The sequence below is a fragment of the Rhinolophus sinicus genome, unplaced genomic scaffold (assembly GCF_036562045.2).
Source record: "Rhinolophus sinicus isolate RSC01 unplaced genomic scaffold, ASM3656204v1 Contig49, whole genome shotgun sequence".
Lineage (NCBI taxonomy): Eukaryota > Metazoa > Chordata > Mammalia > Chiroptera > Rhinolophidae > Rhinolophus > Rhinolophus sinicus.
The window spans coordinates 1249-23929 of record NW_027423848.1 but is presented as its reverse complement, the minus strand read 5'-3'; the positions used below and the strand labels follow the sequence as shown (position 1 = coordinate 23929).

At 37.2% G+C, this 22681-nt stretch overlaps 1 long non-coding RNA gene across 1 annotated transcript in view; it reads right to left on the bottom strand.

Annotated features, from left to right (window-relative positions):
- Positions 1-21964, bottom strand: part of LOC109447444 (uncharacterized) — a 30309-nt gene extending 8345 nt beyond the window's left edge. Inside the window, exons 1-4 of the long non-coding RNA XR_012493643.1 lie at positions 21871-21964; positions 21496-21829; positions 8735-8829; positions 5168-5244 (exon numbers count right to left, since the gene is read on the bottom strand). This is a non-coding gene — a long non-coding RNA (uncharacterized LOC109447444). The remainder of the gene's footprint in view (positions 1-5167; positions 5245-8734; positions 8830-21495; positions 21830-21870) is intronic.
- Positions 21965-22681: the final 717 nt, after the last annotated feature.

Sequence of the window (22681 nt, the reverse complement as noted above, 5' to 3'; positions counted from 1 at the left end):
AAAGCTGGAATTAGGACCCTAACAGTTTGACTTCAGAGTCTGTGCCCTCAACGACTAGGCAATAGTGCCTTTCCTTCCTTTGGACTTCTTCTTATACTTTCCCTCTTGCTAAGTTGAAGCTCCACTGCAGTTTCCACAGAGACTTTTCACCACTGCTGTCCCTTTATCAATGTGCTCTCTTGCACATAGGTTGTGGTGCGGATGGGCCACAAAATAGTTGAGTTGAAAAGAAATGAGTTCAGTGATCAAAAATAATTTTTATGAATTACTAGAAAGATAATAAAAAGTGAAATTTCAATGAGTAGAAATAATAAAAGTTTCAAGAAATCAAACGTACAAGTTGAGACCACCTCAGGGATGATGTAGATGCCTGATCACTGTACTGTACACCTGAAGCTGAAGTTGAACAATAATGAATGTCAACTATAATTTTATATATATATGTATACATACACACATATACATATATGTGTATATATACATACATGTATATATACATGTATGTATATGTACATATAGTTATATATGTATATATACATATATACATATATAGTACATATATACATATACATATATATACTTACAAGAAGCAGAGTACAGCGTTAGGAATAGAGACAGTGGAAATGTAATGGCTCTGTGCGATGTCAGAGGGGTAGCGGATGGGAGGAGGGGGGTTGTCACTGTGTGAGGGGTATAAATGATAAATGTCTAACTATTACATTGTTTTGTGTACCTGAAACTAATAAAAAAAAAAGGGAAAAAAAGTACAAGTTGATGATTAGTTTCTCCAAACAAGAGGAAACATTATCTCTCTGGATTTGAAAGAAAATAAAATGGGCATTTTAATGTTCTATTTGAGATCACTGAGATGGCACATAAGCCCTCATTAAGCAATGTGGGTCTCTAATAATGCTAATTACTGGCAAATTAATGTTTTAAATATGTTTCTGGAATCCTACAAATGGCAGTTCAAGGGATAGTCCTAAGGTACAGGATTAGCATTTGGGGAGAGTCTGTTAGCTTTGTAATGATGTGCTGATAAAGGTTGAACAACCAAATGGGAGGGAACAGGGGGAATCCCTGATTTATAGCATTAGTTAACTGATTTCTGTGAAACAAATGTTCCCACTTTATCCAGTTTCAACTACCAACTTGATGTCACTGAACACGGAGTTTAGAAGAGACACGCAACAGCACACTGTTCTTTGGTGTTTCCTCCATCCAAATAAAATAGATGTCAATGGCCTCAAGAACATAGATGATAGAAAAATGGGTTTTTAGTATTTATAACCTTTGTTTATATTTTATTTGTATGTCAATATAATTTAATTTTTAATAATAGTTGTGTTTAGCAACCAGCTTGCAAAATTCCTAAAAATTTAATCATCATCTCCTGAGAGCTGATATTAACTGACTATAATATTCTGCCACCAAAAATGTTTAAATAACTTTACAGACTATAATGTCAAAAAATAAAAGTCCATTAAATTTCTCAGGTCTAGTATCAAGTAACTAATTATAGTTGTCTGCCCCAGTTGTCTGACTCTGGAGTCCAAAAGCAAATTCTATATTCTAATCAATCACTGAGAAGGCAAAACTGTTTATTAAGAACGTTCTCCTGGCCAAGAATACTCAATATAGAAGATGTTGCCTGGTAGAAAACTATTCCCCAGAATTGCCTTAACTGAACAACTCAGTGTTTAGAAATTATATAGTCACCGAAAAAGGAATACAGATTCACTGTCACAGACTAAATAACTGGCTGATGACACACCACTGATTCTAAAAAAGGTGAATGAAGTATAGCATAATATCAAAAACCATGAACACTAGAGCTACCGTGCTTCCCCGAAAATAAGACTTAACCGGAAAATAAGCCTTAACATGATTTTTCAGGATGACATCCCCTGAACATAAGCCCTAATGTGTCTTTTGGAGCAAACCTTAATATAAGACCCGGTCTTATTTTCGGAGAAACAGGGTAGATAACTTGGCTTCGAATCCTGGCTCTTGCAATTATCATCTTTGTGAACATGGGCAAATAACTGCTTTGTGCCTGTTTTCTCATGTGCAAATGGGAATCAAAATAGTGTCTACTTCAAAGGATTGTTGTCAGTATTAAATAAGGTAATACCTATAAGTTTTGAGAACAGCACCTAGCACATAGTAAGTGTTCATCTAGTGACAGTCTATTGTTAAGAATAGGAAATATATCCTTTTATTATTTTTTCAATTTCTTTTTTTTAATAGTCTAATCCTTTTCCTTCACTATTATCTGGCAGTAATAGTGGCAGTAATAGCAGCCGCCACTTATTGAGCACTTATTTTTGCTAAGTCTTTTATGTGTGTGTGAACGAGTGTATTTGGATTTGATTGCTCATAATTTACAACCAAACGTGAGAAAGACACATTTTACCCATTCTTTATAGGTGAGAAAAGTGAGGTATATTGAGGTAACACGACTTTCACAGCTGACATAACTAGTAAGTGGTGTAGGTAACATTTAAACTCCCTGCCTTCAAAAACCGAATGTACTTTTCCCTAACACTGCCTCTCTATGATCTCCCATCAGTTGATACTCTTTATCACAAACTATCACTTGAAATGCTCTTTCCATGGTTGCTGTGACACTTCATTTTGCCTGATTTTCCTAATTCTATTTTTAATCATCCCTATCTCAGTGAGTCCTAGCTACACATTATACACCATCTTCACATGGCATTTATTCACTCTGTGTGCATGTCTGTTTGTGTCCAAATTTGTCCCTTTTTGTAAGGACACCAGTCATATCAAATTAGGGCTCATTCTAATGACCTCATCTTGACTACATCTGCAAAGACCCTATTTTCAAATACAGTCACATCCTGAGGTACTGGGGGTTAGGACTTCAGCATATGAATTTGGCAGGGAGGACAGAATTCAACCCATAACAGTGCTTACCCCACACTCATTTTCTCATAATGAGAAATTTCTGTTTGCTCTTTTATTGTCTACTGTGCTTTTCTGGGCTTTCCTTTTACAAATGTTTAGATTTGAAAAAAAAGTTAAATTTTCAATTATTTATTTACATCCTACCTCTTTCAAGGGGAATTTGCAGTTATTTACAAAATATAAACAGTGAAAAGAATAAACTAAATATATAAAACAGTGAGTATGGAGATAAAATATTTCTAGATTTAGAAACATAAATCTAGAAGATTCTGTTTATTTTACATGCCATATGTCCTGCACAGTAACTAGAGGTGAGTTGCAAGTATGGATTATAACAATTCATTATTTTAAAGAACTTTCATGATGATAAAAGTAACATGTATATTGTAGAAATTTGAAAAACACAAATAAGGCATCAGACCTATTCTTAATACCACCACGATGAACATTCTGGTATGTGTCATCCCAACTATTATATCGATAGACAGACAAAGATCTGTAATTTAGAAATTAGTGGTATATACGATTTTGTAGGTTGTCTTCTTTACTATATTGTGAGCATCATTTTACAGATTATTAACAGTATAATTTATTTAACTCATGATTTAAATTTTATTATAAATGAGTGACTAAGGGCATTGTACTTTTGTTGAATTTGACTAAAGACTACAGAATCAAAAACTGGATGTTAAAAATCACTTTTACCCAAACAGAATGGGCAGAGCTGGATATAATTTAGCAAGACTCTACTGAAAAATATAAATCACCAAAGATAGAGTTTCGGTCGAATTCATACAGAAAAGGAGCACTAATAATGTTTGAAAGACCCTCACTCCATTTAATTCACTCCATTTAGTTCAGTAGCTTTTTCCTGACATGCACTATTTCATTCTACTACAAGAACTGTTTCTTATGAACAAGATGTATCCCTCTATTACTGTCAAAAAGTACATAAAAGGTCTGAGGTTTTACCCTGTTAACAAGCTAGTAAGCTGGTCTGTTACTGTGTCATGGATGCTGGCAGAAAACATGAGATTCCTGGATCAGAGAAAAACGACTTCACTATTCATGACAAAGCAGTAGCCAGAGCTTCCTGCTTGTTTGCTTTGGCTCTTCCAAGTCCCGCAGAAATAATGTAAGTGGGCCTACATGGTTGCCTTCATAAGCAGTGAGCTACATTTCAGTAGAGGAACGCTGAGCTTGGGGAATTTACAACTTTCATAGCTGGCAAAAGGAACCCTGCTCTTTGTCTGGGGAAAGACATCATCTCACCCCTCAAGGCAGCTCACTGCAAACACAAAATTTAGCAATGGCCTGGGCAAAACGCAGTCAGGGTCTGGCATTCTTGACATACCAAGCCAGAAACTGCAGGAACCGCCATGGGCCACCACTGATTGCTCTCCCAACAATCCCCATTTTCCAGTCACAGTCTCATCAAATCCTGGTATTTAACAGAATATTTTTTCCCTTCTTAGTTTAAATATTAGGTTTACTTTTTTATAGGCCTTGAAAGTATAGGCATTATTTTTAGTTTTCTGTGGCCATATCTATTCATTTATACAATCTATAAATAGTTATTGAGCTCCTATGATGACAGGAAATGTGCTACATGTTGAACTACCCTTTTTCCTGATTCTTAGTTATTTTCGCTCAAAAATTACTAGACGTGCAGTATATGATTGTTTTCGTTGGTATTTTCCAAAGTATCTGATTTTGTAATGTTTTCTTCGTATTTTCATCCTCAAATTTGAAGTTTCTTAATCAGACTAAATCATTTTTAATGTATGCTCTTCCCAGTCTTTCATTGCCTACGATTCCATGCCTTATCAGGAATTCATTATAGTTGGGTAACAAATCATCATAAAGAAAATACAACCCTATTTTCTAATAGCATCAGCATAAGCAGTTTTAAACTTTGGCATCTGCTTTTTGTGCCAAAGTCACAACCTTCAACTTGAGATCTAAATCCATCTGCCTCCCCCTTAGTCTTCCAGTTTCCCTCCCCAAACCTCCAAGTCACTAAAATTATGTTCCAGGTTTCTTTTGGCTCCCTGTATCCTCCTCTGTGGATCTGTCTCCGTGGAGAACAGTTGGTATGCTTCACCTATTTTGGCAAGCTTGCTGATGCATCTTAGGTGCATACTCCAAGGACGGAGCACACGTTCCAAATGACAGTTCACTATGAGGCCTATAACGCCTACCATACTCCACTTTTCATTAAGGGGCTACATCCTACCTTATTTGTCTCTTCCTCCAAGAAGCGGTAACTTGATTCCAAACACCTGTTGTTGACCATGGCCTCTTCTTCTTGGTCTGTGAAGAAATGTTGTACACATCCACAATTAACTGTACGAAATTTCTACTCCTCTTTCTACTCTGTGGTAGGTTCTACTCCATGTTAACCTCTTGGCACTGGTTTTGATAGCCTTTCATCTCCTTGAATCATTTTTCTTTCAGACTTACTTTCTGGTTGTTCTTCTCTTATCTAAGAAGCCTTTATCCTGACTGGTAAGCCAGAATACTGACAGGCATTCCTCATGTCCCTCAGTTTCTGCCTTAGCAGGAAAGCTCTCTCACATGAATATGCTTGATAGGGAGGCAAATGCATAAGATCCCTGCTAGCAATTTAAACAGGTCCCCGAAAGTTATGCTTATGGGTCCCAAGTTGAAATTTTCTCCTTAGAAGCTGTTAGAGTAATGATTTGATGGGCCAGTTTTCTGGAGATTAAAGGGACTCCTACAAACATTGCTTTAACATTGTTTGGCCACTCTGCTCCCCTCGCAGATAATCTCTGCTAACATTAAAAAATAATTATTACAACTAATTTCACCAGAACATCAACCTCATTTTTCCTTAGTAAACAAATAGCTACCTTACATGATATCATTTCATGAATACCTACTGTGTGCCAGGTGCTTTATTTCATTTATGAGATTCTAGTATAGATAATTCTTACAATGTTTGCTGTAAGTGAAAACTTTATAATTCTAAGTGCTTTCAAATATTAAAATGGTGGAGCTGAGAATCAACCCCAGGCATCAGATTCCAGATCTGTGCCCTTAATCACCGAGATGTGTGTGTGTGTGTGTGTGTGTGTGTGTGTGTGTGTGTGTGATCATAAGACTGCAACAAAGCAGCATAAAGAAAATAAAACCCTACTTTTCCAGTAGCATCAACAGTTTTTAATTTTCTATTTACTTAATTTTCACAATAACCCTAAAAGGCTAGTCATTCACAATTTGAAAATGAGAAAACTTAGGCAGAGCGAGGTTAAATACATTTCTCAGGGCAATCACTTATAGATGGTAAATCTCAGGTTCAAACTTAGGCATCACTGATGTTTCACAAAGCACACTGCCTCTTGTATAAATTCTCTTCGTCTTAATTAAACCCTGCTAAATAATAGCATCCTTGTATCAGTTATCTATTGATGAAATAATCCTACATAACAAACAACCACAAGACCTCAATGAACACATTTTTAAAATGTATTTATGTCACATGTTCCCGTGACTCCACTAACTTGGGCTGGGCTTGCTCGTGCATCTCTGTACTCGTCAGTGAATCAGGTAAACACCTTTCTGATTCTGGCAGGGCTCACTCACATGTCTTGGGATTAGTTGACTGTCAAATGATTTAGGGTGGTATTAGCTGCAATGCCAAGAATGATTGGGCTCTGCAAGCCTGAATATGTACTGACAGCAATGACACGAATTCAAAAGAAAGTGGAAATATGAAGGTCTTTTTCAAGCTTTCATTTGTATCATGTGTGCTAATATCCCACTGGTCAAAGAAAGTCACTTGGCTGGGTCCAGAATATCAATGGAAAGACACTACAAGGTTACATGGCAAAGGGTGTGGATACATGGGGGACGAAGCATTGGGACCATAATACAATCAGTCTACTGCAGTCATTGTCACTGGGGCTCCATAGCCAAGTCATAGAATTATGCATTTAGTTGTGTTTGAGAACTGACTACTAAATTTCCAGGAATTTTGTGAGCCAGTTGTTAAACCATTAGTAGCTTGAAATCAGCCCACAGTGAAAGTATTTATACCACAAAAACTGGTCAATCACTGTAAATCAAGGCCTTATATAGTCAGTTTATCAGCATACTGCTGTATGTATCTCAGAACTTTCAAATACTGCCTTACTCAGAAAATTTCAAATGATTAGGTGACAAAAGTACTTTCTGTTTTGCATCAAATAAATAATATGGGTATTATGTATGATCAGGTTGCTATTTTGTTTTGTTTTCCTTATTTACCTTCTATACAAGCAAACAGCCTAAATTAACAGTTCTAAAGATAAATGGCTCATCATTTCTTTAATAGGTAAAGAATAGTAATTACGTAAAAATCATCAGAGAAATTACGTATGAGTCAAAAGATTCCAATTTGCTATTTTTAAGAGTATTTTAATTCTCATTCATTCTGTCTGTTCAGCAAATCTGCTGCAGCGAACTCTGGGGGAAGCATTAGGTTACAGAATATATGAATTTGTCGAAGTAATTTAGGCTGACTTAGAATCACAGATCATATGTGGAGTTCCTTCTATCACTGAAAGGATTTGAGAACAGCTGTATCTTTTTTCATAAAAAATAGATATTCATTTTATTTTAAACATAAGTAAGTGCTCCACAAACTGCGACTGATGAAGCTGGGGGCACAAGAAATGCAAATCTTTCTAACCTTTTAGCAATTTCCCCAAGTCTCTAGTAGTCCGTCACCATCAACAGCAAAACAAACAAAGAAACAAAACCAGAAAAGAAAAAAAGTAGCCAATAGGCCATGATTCAAGAAATTATATATTACTGGAAAGAGTTGAAAATGACGATGTATTGGTGTTTTTCTTTCCTCAGAAAGGGCGAGGAAAGAAAAGGGGGGGGGGTAAGGAAAGTGTAAAATGATTCTTTTTTTTCTGTGAAAATTGTAACTATAGCAGTAAGTTGTGAAATTGTACCCATTATTTCTTTCTTATTAAGAAAACACATATCTGAGCACATACACATATATTCTCTCCATCCCCCCTCTCTATATGTGTATCTATCTATATATGTATATGTGTATATAGATATATACGTATATATATATATATATGTATATGTATATGTATATCTATATATAGATACACACATATATGTAATTTTACTTTTGCAGAATATAAAGACCATGCCTGGAGCCAAATTGTCTTAGTTCACCTGTAAGCTCTGTGACTTTGAGTAAGTATTTAACCTCTTTGTGTTCATTTTCTCCATCTGTAAAATGTGGCTAAAAACAGTATCTATCTCATTGGGTTGCTTGTTATGAGTATTAAAAGAATTAATACAGGTAAAGTACTTAAAAATGCCTATAAATTCTCAAAAAATGTTGCTTGCCATTATATGAATCCCAAACCTTTTTAAGTAACTTAAAAAAAACTAATAGGTTAACTGAGAAAGCTTACTCGTTATTAGTTGTCGTTATTTAAGATATTGCTTTACTTCTCAAGAATTACTGTGTCACATCAGTACAGATCAGGTGTGAGGAGACGCAGTCTGAGGAGGGCATCTGCAGCTCAGGCTCTGGGTAAAGATACCGACCTCCCACTTTATCTTTATATACCATATATAGTAACACTTATGGAAGCGCACATAATAAAGACCTTATGAAAACGTGATATCTTTGTCACTTATAATTCCTTATCACCTTTAATTCCATTGAAATTATAGGACATAGAATATATCTGAGTGCTTAATAATCATCCTTGCTTTAGGTATCTCTTAACTAGGATAAAAACTTAGAAGTATTGGAAATATTTACCTGTATTTTTATCTTTTAATAACTGTGACTTCACACTGGGGTCAAAGTTAAAATGTGAATTGTTATCTCTTGATAGTATATGCCTGGCAAAAGCCCTGAAGACATAATAGGAAAAGAGAAGAGTGAATAGTCCTGGTAATGAAATATAAAATTACTATAAAAGATGACTTTACAATTGTTTAATATACTAGGCTGAGATGCAAAGACTGTTTCATATTTTGGAAGCATGGAGTTTAATTATACAGAATAGATAACTGGAAACCTCAAATGTACAGACATACATATCTCAATAAAAACCCACTGAGGTAAAAACTGAAAATTGAAGTTGTATTCTATAAAATGGTTTTATTATGCAATGCTTATAGGTAGAGCAAAATAGGTATAGACTAGTTATAAACTAGCTGTTTATAAATCTGGGAAATCAGATGCTGTTAAGATTAGGCGGCATCTATAAAATTGGTCCTATTTGTTTTTCTAAGCTTTATTTGAATATGTATTCTTATGCAATATATACTTATATCTTGTTATAGAACATCAATTTATATTTATATTTTAATTAAGAGAAATATAACTCTATATTTACAGGAGATTAAATAGCCTCCGACACTTTCAATATAATAGTCATAGAATATGTTGTAAGGAAACAATATTAAACAACTTTAATTTTAATTTAAAAATTGTAACTTATGGTATGATAGGTGATCACTCAAAATCAAACAGAGTTAAGTCAATATTCAGAAGCCCAGATTTTCAAAGACTAGCACTGCCAGACCAAACTGGGTGGTCCTTATAGATGAAACAAGAAAATAAATACTTTAAATATTAGCCTTTATAATATGGAAGTGTTTTATAGAAAACACAAGTAGTTTCATTATATTAAATGACATTAAGGTTGTCTATATAACTGGTCTCACGATTCATCATTGTTAAATGGCCTCTGCACATCAAGTACTAACACTCTCTGCTCATTAAAAGGAGCCAATCTAACTGGTGTCAGATGGGTACCAGATTTACCAGGGTGATCACCTCATAAGTTATATAAACGTCAAATCACTATGTTGTACACCTGAAACTAGTATAATATTGTATGTCAACTGTAATGAAAAATAAAACAATTAAAAAATAAACAAACAAAAGGACCCAATCTAAAAGAACATTATCAGATATGTTTTATTATAGGGCCATTTAATGAAACAATTTTTTTGTGTGTTTTGTTTTCTGATACATCCACAGAAGAAGAAAAACTGTTTTCAGGGATAAGATGAATGCTTTTGTCATCCATCTACAGGTTAAAATGGTTGACTCGGCAGCACTTTTGAGTACAATGTAGAGCCTACAGGAACAACCTGATGGCACTTTAGTTTATTGTACTTAACGGCACTCAGGATGAGTGTTTTATTCACACAGATTTCCCCTAGCTGAAATTAATTTCTCCCTTCTTTGTGCTTGCAGAGCACATGCTTTCTTCCTCTCCTACAACACTTGCCACATTTTGCCTTACTCTAAGCTCTACATTTTTGTGTAAAAAGGTGAAACATCAATACGTACAAATACGTTCATAAAATTTAAAAAATTCTTTCCTCCTTCTCCATATACCCTTCTTCTAAATCAATACTCTAAGTGCATGCTTGCTACTCAGAGTGCTAAGTATAGGTCAAATGATACCACTATAAAACAAACCAACATGAAAAACTAAAGAAGAGTGACTAGGATGAAGGCACAAAGTAACATTTTATATATTTTTAGTCTATGCACTGCAATGCTAGAAAACTATCAGTTTCCTTCTGACCACAAAATATTTAGCCTGTATACCACATCATAAAAAGGAAATTGTGTGAATTTAAGGTCTACTCAATGGCAAAAGATTGTTATCTTCTCTTGGGCAAATTCAATCTTGGAATAAAGCCTTATATTCCTTTGTCCTAGACCACATAACAGGTACTAAAAATCTTTGTTAAATTGCATTCATCAAGTGAACAGAATTTACATTTGTTGATTCTAGGCTTCATGACACTGATGTGGCAAACCCCTGCCCCCCCATTCTACTCAGTATCTACAGGCCACTATTATCATGAATGAATGAATGAATGAATGGGAAAAAGAAAAAGAGAAGTTTTAACTGACTTAGCTATAACTGTCTTCTTTGTAGTCTGGGAAATTGAGGAACAGAGAGCAGATAGATCTAGTCAAGGGGTCAAGGATAAAATTTAAAAGCTTTAAATTATCTTATACCTCAGCTGTACAAACAATTTCACAAGTTTACCCTTTCAAATCATTTAGAGGCCATTATCTTGATGAAGGCACTGAAGCCTTAGGAGTGAAAAAGAAAAGTCTTTAAATAGAAACTACTGAATCCAAATTAAGTCTGCACGTGAGGTGGCAGAAGAAAAAAGATCAATTATAGGTTTTGATGTGTGAGGATTTTGCTGCTCATCCATGAGAAGGTGAAAGCAGCAGGACGATGAGATCACGTGTGCCATCTACCACTATAGATTCACAGCCTCTTATGAAGACACAGACCAAGGTTCTTACGAGCTGTGTTTTAAGAAATTCGATTTAAAAAGTATTTTAAAAGTATAAAACAAATGAGACGCTTGATTGGCTGATGTGACACCAGACAAATTAATTTGACTGAATACATGCTGATATATTTCCGGAAGTAAACAGACGTTTGGGGTCACATATAAAGATATCCTTAAGAGAGAATAGAAAAGCTGACTAATTAGGGCCTATCATGGTTGCATTGAATGTCATATTTGTTTTTGTGTGTGTGTCCTCTTTTCCTCCTCCGCATCCCAGAAGGGCAATTGGCTATTATGATATAAAAAAGAAAGAAAAAGATCTAGAAAGAATGATTTATTCATGGGTATAAGACAGTGAAATAACATGGAACAGAAATCAGGGCAACAGAATGTAGTGTGTGGCAAGAATGAAACTAAATGTGTCTACTCTGTCTTAGAAATTTTGCCAGGTGATGACTTAGAATTTAACTTTGTACTTATCAGTCTGGTTCCTTGGAATAGTAGGACCTTTTTTGTAAGCTTACTGTCTATACAGTGTCTCTGAAGACTTAGTCTCTCTTTGTCTGTGTTTGATTAAGGGCCCATTATTCCTTGGTTTTGTGATATCTTACACAGTCAAATCATCATTTTAGCTGAGCAATCTTTTTATGGAGGAAAAAGTAAATGCAATGTGGGACTGAGCAGTAGTACCACATGAGACCAAAGAAATAATCTCCCTTATCATTACAGCAGCATCACCTAAACCCCTATAAGGCTGTCAGGTTTGCTGTGTGAACGTCTGAAATATGACTTCATTGCATTTCATGGACTGTCAACACCGGCCACACCATGGAAGATTAGCCCATGATCTGACCCACAAAATGTGTGAATCCACAGATACTATGACACTTATCATAAAGAGAAAATCTTATTATCAAGATTCATGACATACCCTGATTTAAAGGTTTTAAGGACCATAGAGTAATCAAGAGACTACATAAAATGTAACTAGACTGCAGTAGTTATTTCATTTTTGATATGTTATGCATAATTAGCTTTAATATCATCTGATTTGTAAAAATGAAACCTGTAGTCCTTTCTTTCAGCCTAGAAATACAAAAGATCAAGAAGGTTGTTGTGACAAATAATAAATGAAAACTACTATAAAAGGACTATACAAATATGAATAGCCATACACTGTCAAAAAATAATCAAAGAACCTTTTTAATGTGAATGTACTGATAAATTACGTCAAAGCACTTACTTGTAACCAAACAGTTCAGATGAGTTACTTTAGTGTGATCAGACCACCCCCATTATGTTGTGTTTAGTTCTGGGCATTATATTCCAAGAGGGAAGCATACAATTTTACAGTAGATTCAGAGGAAGACAAGGACCCAATATCCTGAGGCAAGCTGCAGTACTTGGGAAGATGAAGACTGAAGAAAAGGCAAGTCAAAAGAGATACGATGTTTTCAATCATATATATGGCTGCCACGTGAAAAAGAATGAACTGTTTTCTGTGTCTCCAAGATAAGTGGGGAAACACTGACATTGGGAGGAAGTTCTTGATTCCATATGATGTTGACTCTGGAGAGTTCTGTAGATAGAATAGGCGACCTCAAGAGGAAAGTTTTCTAGTTGCTAGACATATTCACATACAAGTTGGTTTAACTATTGTGGAAAACTTTCAAACACAGGAAAGGCAGTAGTTAAGAAAACAACTTCCAATCATTAAAGCATTTGACACCTTTATGAATATTTTACAATGAATGAACACATATTGGAACGACAGTCTAATTTATGTGACCTAATGATGGGGCCATTAGGAAAAGCAGAAGGTGATAGTTACCTGTCTCCATGGCCCTCCCTCTTGCTACTTTCTAGTTGAAGCCCCTCCTGTGAATGGCTGCTATGCTGATTTTTATGAGGCCCTTTCCTCTTGATAAAATTAGTTATCCAGAAACAACTCCATTTCTTTGCAGTCTAGAAAAATGGCAGTAACTTAGGATAGGGGTAGACGTTGGCATGGACAGTGTCTCTCTTTGTATCATCACAGAAAACCTAATGGCGCCTCAATAATGTGCACTGATTTCATACATACATACATACATACATACATACATAACATTGAATCATCATGGATGTTATTAACTGAGTAATCTCTTTAATGAGCTTCTATGCACCCTGAAGTTGTTTTTTTCCATTATGGGATCTTGGAGCAGGCCTAATTTGGATGGAGTTGGAAACATTAAACTCTAGTCGAATGCATTGTGGTTGTTTTGTTTACACAAATATTACAGAGAAAGTCTCAAGGCAAGATATGGTTGTTGAATTAGGCTTCTTATCGTACTAATGAGCGTGTGGCAAATGTAAGGTGTATAACATCACCAGTGTTGCAGCACAATTTGAGAGAGGGTTAGATGTTTAGAAAAATGAAAGGGCTTTTAGGGATACTACAGGCATTCTTTAGCCTAGAAAGAACTTTCACAAACTAAAATGTGTTAATCATAAAAGCCACAGCTCTAATTCTGCTGAGATAAAAATCCTAGAAAAGACTCATCAGGAAATTTCTGTAGTTAGATTTAAAGGGACACTAACTAAATCAGGGTTTCAGGAGAGCAGTTTTGAGCTGTGTTCAAATGGAACAGACTATAGATCCTGTTTATCAGTAATATAAAGATGTAAGTGAATTTGTTTTGAGCCTTGTAAAAAACTCAAAACTAGAAAGATACATCTGTGAAAGCAAGAAAACCAAAACTTGTGGCAAACTGATTGTGGCTGTATTCTGACAACTCTGATCACCATATATAATTTATTTTCCAGATTCCCTGTCGTGGTACTTATGGAGGGCTGTGAAAGTGAACACATTCTGAAAACATTCTATTGTAATACATACCTTATCGAAGGGCTTCCCCAGAGAGGAGAAAGGTTTTCAATCAAAGTGGTCCAGTCTGCAGAAAAGTGCTTTCTTTTCCACCCCCACCCCAAGATTTCTTCCCCCACAACACCAGCTCCTTTTAAACTTTGACTAGTGACAGCACAGGGTATAGAAGACATGCTATTCTGAGATTTTTAGTTGAGCTTTGCTTATTCACAAATATAAAGACTGATGTTGCTTTAGTTCTTAAGGTCAATCTACCTGTGTATCACTGGAAAATAACTATTGGATTTTAAACATGGAAAAAAGTATGTGTAATACATTTTTCTTGCTTCATATGCCATATGATGCTGTACGGTAGTATTAATATTTCTAGTATATAACCATCAGTATTTTGAGTGAATCTTTCAAAATACCAAAATATTCCAGGACCTCCCCCTTTTCTGATTTTTTTAAAATCTCAAAAACAATATTGTAACACCACTCTCTGAAACCAACTGCTTCCTTTCTATTCTCAATTCTACTGTCTTCACCTATAATATCTTATAACTTCTTGCCAGAACTATATATAATAATCTCCTAAACTCCTGTCTTCCTCCATTCCATTCATCCTATGCAACATGGGCAGATTAATCTTCCTATAACACTGCAATTGCCACATACCTGCCTAAAAAGCTTCAGTAGCTCACCATTAACTATAGAACAAAAATAGGAAGCCATTGTAATTAATTGAGCAAATTCTGATTAACAAAGTGTTTTAAAGGGTTGATTTCAGTAGCAGCATTGATTAAAGAAGGGAAGTAGAAAGATTATGTAAATGATAATTTCAATAATCTGGTCAAAATGATGGGAACCTAAACATGGTATTAGTACTTAAAATTCAGGGGGGGAAATCACATATCCAAGAAATATTGCAAAATTTTAATTGTTCTGAGGACAGTATGATTTAAAGAGGAAGAGAAAACCAGAAAGTTGGGTGATCCTGGGTGACTACAAGGGTACTGCTGCCAGTGACTGTAAGGACGGAAATTAGAAAAGGCAACCATTTTGGGGGATGAATTGATTAATTAGAAATGGTTATAGGAATGTAAATAAAAATGTTCATTATTGGAAATAGGACAATAGCTTTTATTTATAGTTGGGGCTTTGAGATAGGGATTTGAGGATAAAGGTGAGAATCTGAACATTAAGAAGACATTAAAATTCAAGGGAATGCATGCCTTCTCAGCGGAAATGGCTTTAAACAGGGAAGAACATAATGTCAGAGGTTGAACTTTAAAGAACACCTACGCTCTGGAGGGCATCTTAGAAGCTACAGTTGATAAACATTAGGCACACATGTAGGAAGAGACCCAGAAGAGTTCAGTGCTACAGAAGTTCAGGAGAAATAAACTGTTAAAATATCAAAGAGGATGCAGATGATAAAAGTCCTTTGTATTTGGTGATGTGAAAAAAATCTCACCAGATCCAAATATGACATATGAAGAGTAAGCAAGAATCAGAGTGGTACAGATGGATGGCAAATTACATGAAGATTAAAAGGTAATAAATAACACTTATAGTATTAATACTTCACAATTTATAATGGACTCCTTACATACCTTAGGATGTTAAGAAATTGGATAGAAACTGTTTGGTTCAAGTAAGATAATTTTTTAAATTAAGGAGATTTGGCAAAAAAAAAAGAAAAAAAAAGACCGAAAAAAAAAGACAAAAAAAAAAAAAAGTCAGAGGGGGAAAAAAGACCAAAGTAGCTAAAGGGGATAAAAATAGGAAGCTAACTCTAGTCTGCAGTACACAGGTACTGAATAGACAATACATACGAGGGAAAAAAAGTAGCAAGTTTTACCATGATCTACTGAGCTAAAAATAAGAATGAGAAATCTTACTCTGCCTTCATTTTTTCTTTTTTTTTAATTAAAGTTTATTGGGGTGACAATTGTTAGTAAAGTTACATGGTTTCAGGTGTACAATTCTGTAATATATCATCTATATATCACATTGTGATTTTTTTTCCAGTAGAAAGAGGGAATGATCAGTTTTTGAAAGTTGGAGTGGAGCTGGGGGTTTCAAAGAGAAAAGTCTACAATAGCTATTGAATTGTCAAGCAAGCTGAATTTTTACAGCATAAATTTGTAATGGATCAAGTCATCAAAAGTCTCCAACTTCTCCCATCTGTGATGACACAGAATTAGGAGTGTAGAAATCAAATACTGGGGAGAGATTCAATATTGAGTAGGTATTTGCTTATGGGCTTGGCAAAAATCTACCATTGAGATAAAACAAAAAACACACCTAACTTGATGCAATTTTTAAGGGCCCCAACACACTAAACTATACAGATATTCTAAATATGGAAGCTCTTAATGTTCTAAAATAGCTTTTAAAATATTTCTAGAAATTTGCACTGTAAAATTGACCAGATATCCTTTCTTAATGGCATTCTTAGTGTTCTATAAAAACAATATTGAGGTAACTTACAGTTCATACAGCACTTTCATATGTACTATCTCATTTGATATTCACAAGTCCAGACACTACTCAACCTGAATCAGGGTAAAGAATTTTGAATATCTGAGTTGCTTTCAACTTTGTCTCTGTCAATCAGCTTTCTCTCACCCTACCATTGATAATAGGGGCTTAGGAAAAGTTATGGTAATGAGAGGGGGGAAAAAAACACATTCCATTTACTATGCATTTTTGGAAGTTTGCTTCTACCTATGGTTTTGGTTCTCACATTTTGCATTCTGCCTAGATATAAAAAGCTGGGTTGCGCCTAGGGCTGTGGTTCACCTAAGAATGACCTCTGCACTAAAGAACTTAGCAACCTACTTTTCTTTGGGTTTGATAAAATTCTAGGCTAGGTGCAGCAATTTAATTAAATACGTTCAAAGTATTGAAGTTCATTCAAATAATTCAGCAAAATATACTGAGTATCTTCTCTATGCAAATACAAGTATGTGCTTAAATTTTACAATATTACAGGGAAAATAAGATATTTTCAGGGAAGAAATATAGGTTTTATGTGATTGCAAACTCAGGATGTGTGCATAGTGATATCACTGTCAGAAAAGCTAATGTGCTCTTGGGCTGTGTTACAAGATGTCTGGAATACAGAGCAAAGATAGTGATAAGTCTACTCTGTTTTTGTTTTATTTTTTCAAAACTATTAAATTTACTATTGATAGACTACTGTAATCACAGTCCACATTCAAATTTTGATAATCACTCCAATTGTGTCTTTTATAGCAATTACTTCCCCACTTCACGGTCATTTGCTGCATTTTGTTGCCATATACTGTGTTTTTCTTTATAATCTTATTATATTTCCCACCTGGTGTGTTTACCTTAGAAAAATTAGAGCTATCCTGAGGACTGTCCAGAGTGATAGAGGGACTCAAAGCAATGTGGTATCAGAAGTATTTGAAAGAACGAGAAATATTTAGCCAGAGAATTGAATATATATGGGCAGCAGAAAGATTATCATTACTGTGGCTGACCAACAGAGGGGAAAACTGAGGCCTTTCTATTGACCTGACAGGAGTCAGTTTTGGGCTCAGAATGAGTGAGGTTTTGGGTTACTTCATGAGGGTTTTAATTTACTATTTATTAAAAGATAAACAGCTTCTTGTCAAGGGCTTCAACATCGGACAAGAGATTGAATTAGGATATATTTAAGGCTCTTTTCAAATTTTAGTCTTATTTCTAATGTGTACTAACTTTTAAATCATAGTGTGATTGTGTCTGTGTATAACTATAAACAAAGCCCCATGGAATAAAACAAAAAGAGACTTTGGCAGAGAGAATAATCTACAGAAAATGTACCATTTGAGTGGAAACTTGAATGATTGATAGGATTTTGACTGTAATATTGGGCACCTTATGCTAACAATTAAATGATTTAAGTGCATGAAGATTGCAATTATTCACACTGCAACTTAGGTATGAAAAAATTTTTCATTTTATCTAAAACTGATTTGGTCATCTTCATGAAATCTCATTCACTGATATATAAGGGAGGGGGTGTGTGTTTTTAGTCTAATCCAGGAAACTGGTTTCAATCAGTATTTTAATTAGTTCCTGTAGGTAAAGTTCACCTTTTTTAGGTAAGATCCTCAGTCTTTCAGATTTCTACCTTTTCCCCGACATCTTATTTCAGATTGTGTTTGGGAGTATCAGGAGAGGGGAGCTTCCATTAACTTCAGGTATTGGAACAAAGAATTACTGGATTTGAGTAATGTCTTTTGCCTCCTCTGATCTCTGTGGTGACATCCTTTGTATGCCTAGTTGCTTCTGGTCTTTCACATGAAGATGGTGGCTGGAGGAACTCATGGTTTGTGCCTTCTCAGTTTGGTCAGGGCCTGATAGCCATCTCTAACAGGTTTCATCTTCTTGGTACTTTAGACATCCCTGGCCTAGGTCCATCCTGCAGTTTCTGATAGAGTATCAACTTATTATTATTATTATTATTATTATTATTAAAGTTTATTGGGGTAACAATTGTTAGTAAAGTTATATAGGTTTCAGGTGTACAATTCAGTAATACATCATCTATATTATCACATTGTGTGCTCACCACCCAGAGTCAGTTCTCTTTTCATTACCATATAGTTGATACCTTTTACCCTTATCCACCACACCTCCCCTTCCCCCTTACTCTCTGGTAACCACTAAACTATTGTCTGTGTCTATGAGCTAGATAAAGAAGATGTGGTATATATACACAATGGAATACTATTCTGCCATAAGAAAAAATGAAACAGTGCCATTTGTGCAACGTAGATGGATCTTGAGATTATGCCAAACAAAATAAAACAGACAGAAAAAGTCGAGAACCGTATGATTTCACTGATATGTGGTATATAAAACTGAAAATAGCAAAAGAACCAGACAAACAAATGAAGAAACAAAAACTCAGACACCTTGCTGTTTTGACATCAGACTTCATGATAGGTCTGCTAGCTCTCAACTCAGCTACCTTCTGAGTACACAGGAACTTTCAGCAGTTCTGGAAAGTAAACTCCTGCCCTCCCTCCATCTATAATGCCCTGTTCAAGGTTATTTGAATGTGGTAACCTCAGCCTGGTTAAGTGATATCCTTCCAAAGATTTAAGAATTGGGGCAGAATTTTTTCTTTCCTTGAGTTTTCCCATACCTATCTGGATATTTCTAAAGCTATCTCAATTCAATCCTCAAGGTGAGAATGAGTAAAAATGTTGGTTGCCTTTCTTGAGCACTTCTCTTTTCCATAATTCTGAAGCAAAGAAAACAGAATTTTCTTGTACTTTACCTACCTCATAGCCACCATCTTCCTTATATAATCTCTGGCCTGAGCCTTTATGATGAAATAGTATATCTTGTTTTCACTATGGGAGAAATTCATCATTTGGACTTCTAGGCCTGGCCTTGATATGTTAAGCCATAAACAAATTTATATTTTGTCTCTTGACAATGCCTTGATTTGAAGCCTAACAGCTTGCAAAAAAAAAAAAAAAAAAAGAAAAAGAAAAAAGAAATCTCATATTCAATGTCAAAAGTCAAACATTAACTCTTTCTTTTGTGTTTCTTGTATAATTTAAATCCTCAGCAAAAAAGTGCCTTGGATTGAATAGGTCTTATACCCAGAAAGTCACATTAATATTTCTCAAAACATTACCCCTTTTCCATTACACAAATATTCTGGCCCTACAAATCTGCTCATGCTAATCTGCCATTTAAAGCCTTTTAATAATTTTCCATTCTCTTAAAATAAAATCCTTTAGAGGCTTTCCTGACTAACCAGACGAGGTCAGGACCCATGTGTGTGCTTCCACAAGTTCCCATACTTCTTCTTTCATAACAACTGTCATAATTTTACTTTTTCAATGTGTTTCTTTCCTAATAGATTTGAACTCAACATTTCTAGTATCTAGTATATTGTCCTTGGACATAGCAGGTGCTTAATAAATATATGTATGAGTTACAGTTTTAATTATAAGCATGAGTTATATTTTTCACTTGTAAATCAATAAATTGCTAATCTAGTTTACACAGCTCCTTTTGAGATTTGTAAATTTGATACTAGTACTCTGAAAGATGAACCCATTGTGGTTGGGCTGGCAATAGCAATTTCTAGTCCTCCAGAATCAGGGTTTAGTACACAGGAAATTTACCAGTTAAGTGCCATCTTGTCATATTTCTTGACAAGTAATAACTTATCTTCTCCTTGGGGACACCCCCACCTACCACAGGAATTCTCTCAAACTACAAAAAGGAGATCCATCTTCATTAATACCTAAGTTCATAATGAGGACACTTCACTTTAAAATACCCAATTATCTTCCACAGATTTTTATCAACTTGCAGTTGTGCCAGGTTTTCTCTCAGGCTTATTTTACCTTAAGCTGGTCCTTCTGTTTTATGAGGCTCCCATTAACCAGATTTAGTCATGTTAAGACTACATGGATGTGGCTAGAAAGGGTAGCATATAGCAATCTATTATGTAAATTGCTACTTTATTGGTTAACATTTATGTTTGAAATTGGAAAAATCAATAAAAAGGAACTTTAATTGAGAATAAATACACACAAAAAAGGGGTGGTGGTGGTACTATTTTGATCCTGAAGTAGCAACAAAAACTAAGAACCTATTTTAAAGAAGCAAGGGAACAGAGGGCAAGAGGCTGCGATCTGTATCTATTTTATTTTAAATACATTTGCACCTCCACTAAGTGTAATACAGAATCTTAAATGCCACTAAAAACAATGGGCAGACAAGATTAGGGTAACTTGAGGGAACAGAAAAGGATCCTTCTCATGTCCCTGAGGGCATGCAAGGAGGAGGAGGGAGGGAGGGAGGAAGGAAGGAAGGATGGAGAGGAAGGATGGAGAGGAAGGATGGAGAGGAAGGAAGGAAGGAAGGAAGGAAGGATGGAGAGGAAGGATGGAGAGGAAGGAAGGAAGGAAGGAAGGAAGGAAGGAAGGGAGGAAGGAAGGAAGGAGGAGGAGAGGGAGGGAGGAGGAAGGAAGGAAGGAGGAGGGAGGGAGGGAAGGAGGAGGAGGGAGGAAGGAAGGAAGGAAGGAAGGAAGGAAGGAAGGAAGGAAGGAAGGAAGGAAGGAAGGAGTGGAAGGAGGGAGAGGAAGGAGGGAAAGAGGGAAGGATGGTTCTGCCCCTAAACCTTGCCCCTCCTCAATTAATGCATTCATTTCTCACACTGCTCTTCTCACACTGGCGCAGCTGTTTCGGAGGAATGTCAGGCTGAGCAAGCAGGGTATGGGTGTCGAGCAGCCCCGGACCTTGTGGGGGCGAAAGTAGCCGCTGGTTCCAAAACCCCGATACAAAGGGTCTGAACCCTTATTTTCCAATCCGGATAAACAATCAACCTGCTCACTCTCACCTACCCGTGTAGACGCCGCAGTGCCAACCTGGGCTCCGACTGACACTGCGAGGAGCGAAAGAGCGCCAAATCGCCCTCACCGGCAGAGAGGGCCAGGCGAGCGCGTGTCAACCCCGGTCGCCTGCAGTTCCTGCGCGCTCTGCCGTCCAACGCCTCATGCGCGGGGTTGCGGGGGCCATGGCGCGAGGGCAACCGGGGACGCGTGCGCGCGGAAGGGCGGGGAGGGAGCGCCGCGTGCCAGCAGGTGGGCGCGTCCTTTCTCGCGCGTGCGCGCCGCGCTTTCTCCTCCCGTTCTCCGCGCGTCGCGTCCCTCCCCGCCGGGAGCGCGCACCTCCGCCCTCGCGCGGGTCTCTTTTGGTCTCTTAGAGCCGCACATTACCCGGAGCTGCTGCCAGGGCCGTCGCCTCCGCCGCGGCTCTAGCGCGGCGGCTCAGCCTCAGCTCCTCAGCGCCGCATCTCAGAGCAACTCCCATTCCTCCGCCACTCCCTGTCCCTTTCCCGCCCTTCTCTCCCACCGAGAGACCCTGGATACGAAGCTAGCGGGCTTGAGAAGGGGGCTATAAAAATGGAGGTGCCGCGCCTGGATCATGCCCTCAACAGCCCCACCAGCCCCTGTGAAGAGGTGATCAAAAATCTCAGCCTGGAGGCCATTCAGCTTTGCGACCGGGACGGTAAGAGCGACCGGGACCATAAGGAGAGGGGTGCCGAGCCCGCGGCCAGGTGCCACGGCGGCTCTGGCTCCGCGAACCCTGCCGGTCCAGGTGGCAAGGTCTTTTGTTGTCCCCTCTGTGCAAATTAAAGCAGGTGGGGGTTCCCTTCAGCCTACCCGCCCTCCCCTCAAGCCCCAGAAACAAAAGGACCCCGGAGCTAGCGCGTTGGCACGGAAAGTCGCCATCGACCCGGCCGTGGCGCCCCTCGCCGTCCTTGCCCGTCTGGCCCCGGCCGAGGAGCTGCCCCGGCGAGGGCGCCGTTACTACCCGAGGCTGCTGCCCGATGCGAGACGTTTCTGATCTTTGCCGCAGTCCGAATTTCCTGGGCCTCCCGGCACCAAAGGGGAAAATGCCCTCTGCGTGTTTCCAGCACCCCCCCCCCCACGACCATCACACTCCTCACCCCCCATACACGAACACTAGTTAGCATTCTCAGCTCAGAAACTTACCAGTTCTTATTTAAAACCTCCCATCTTCAGA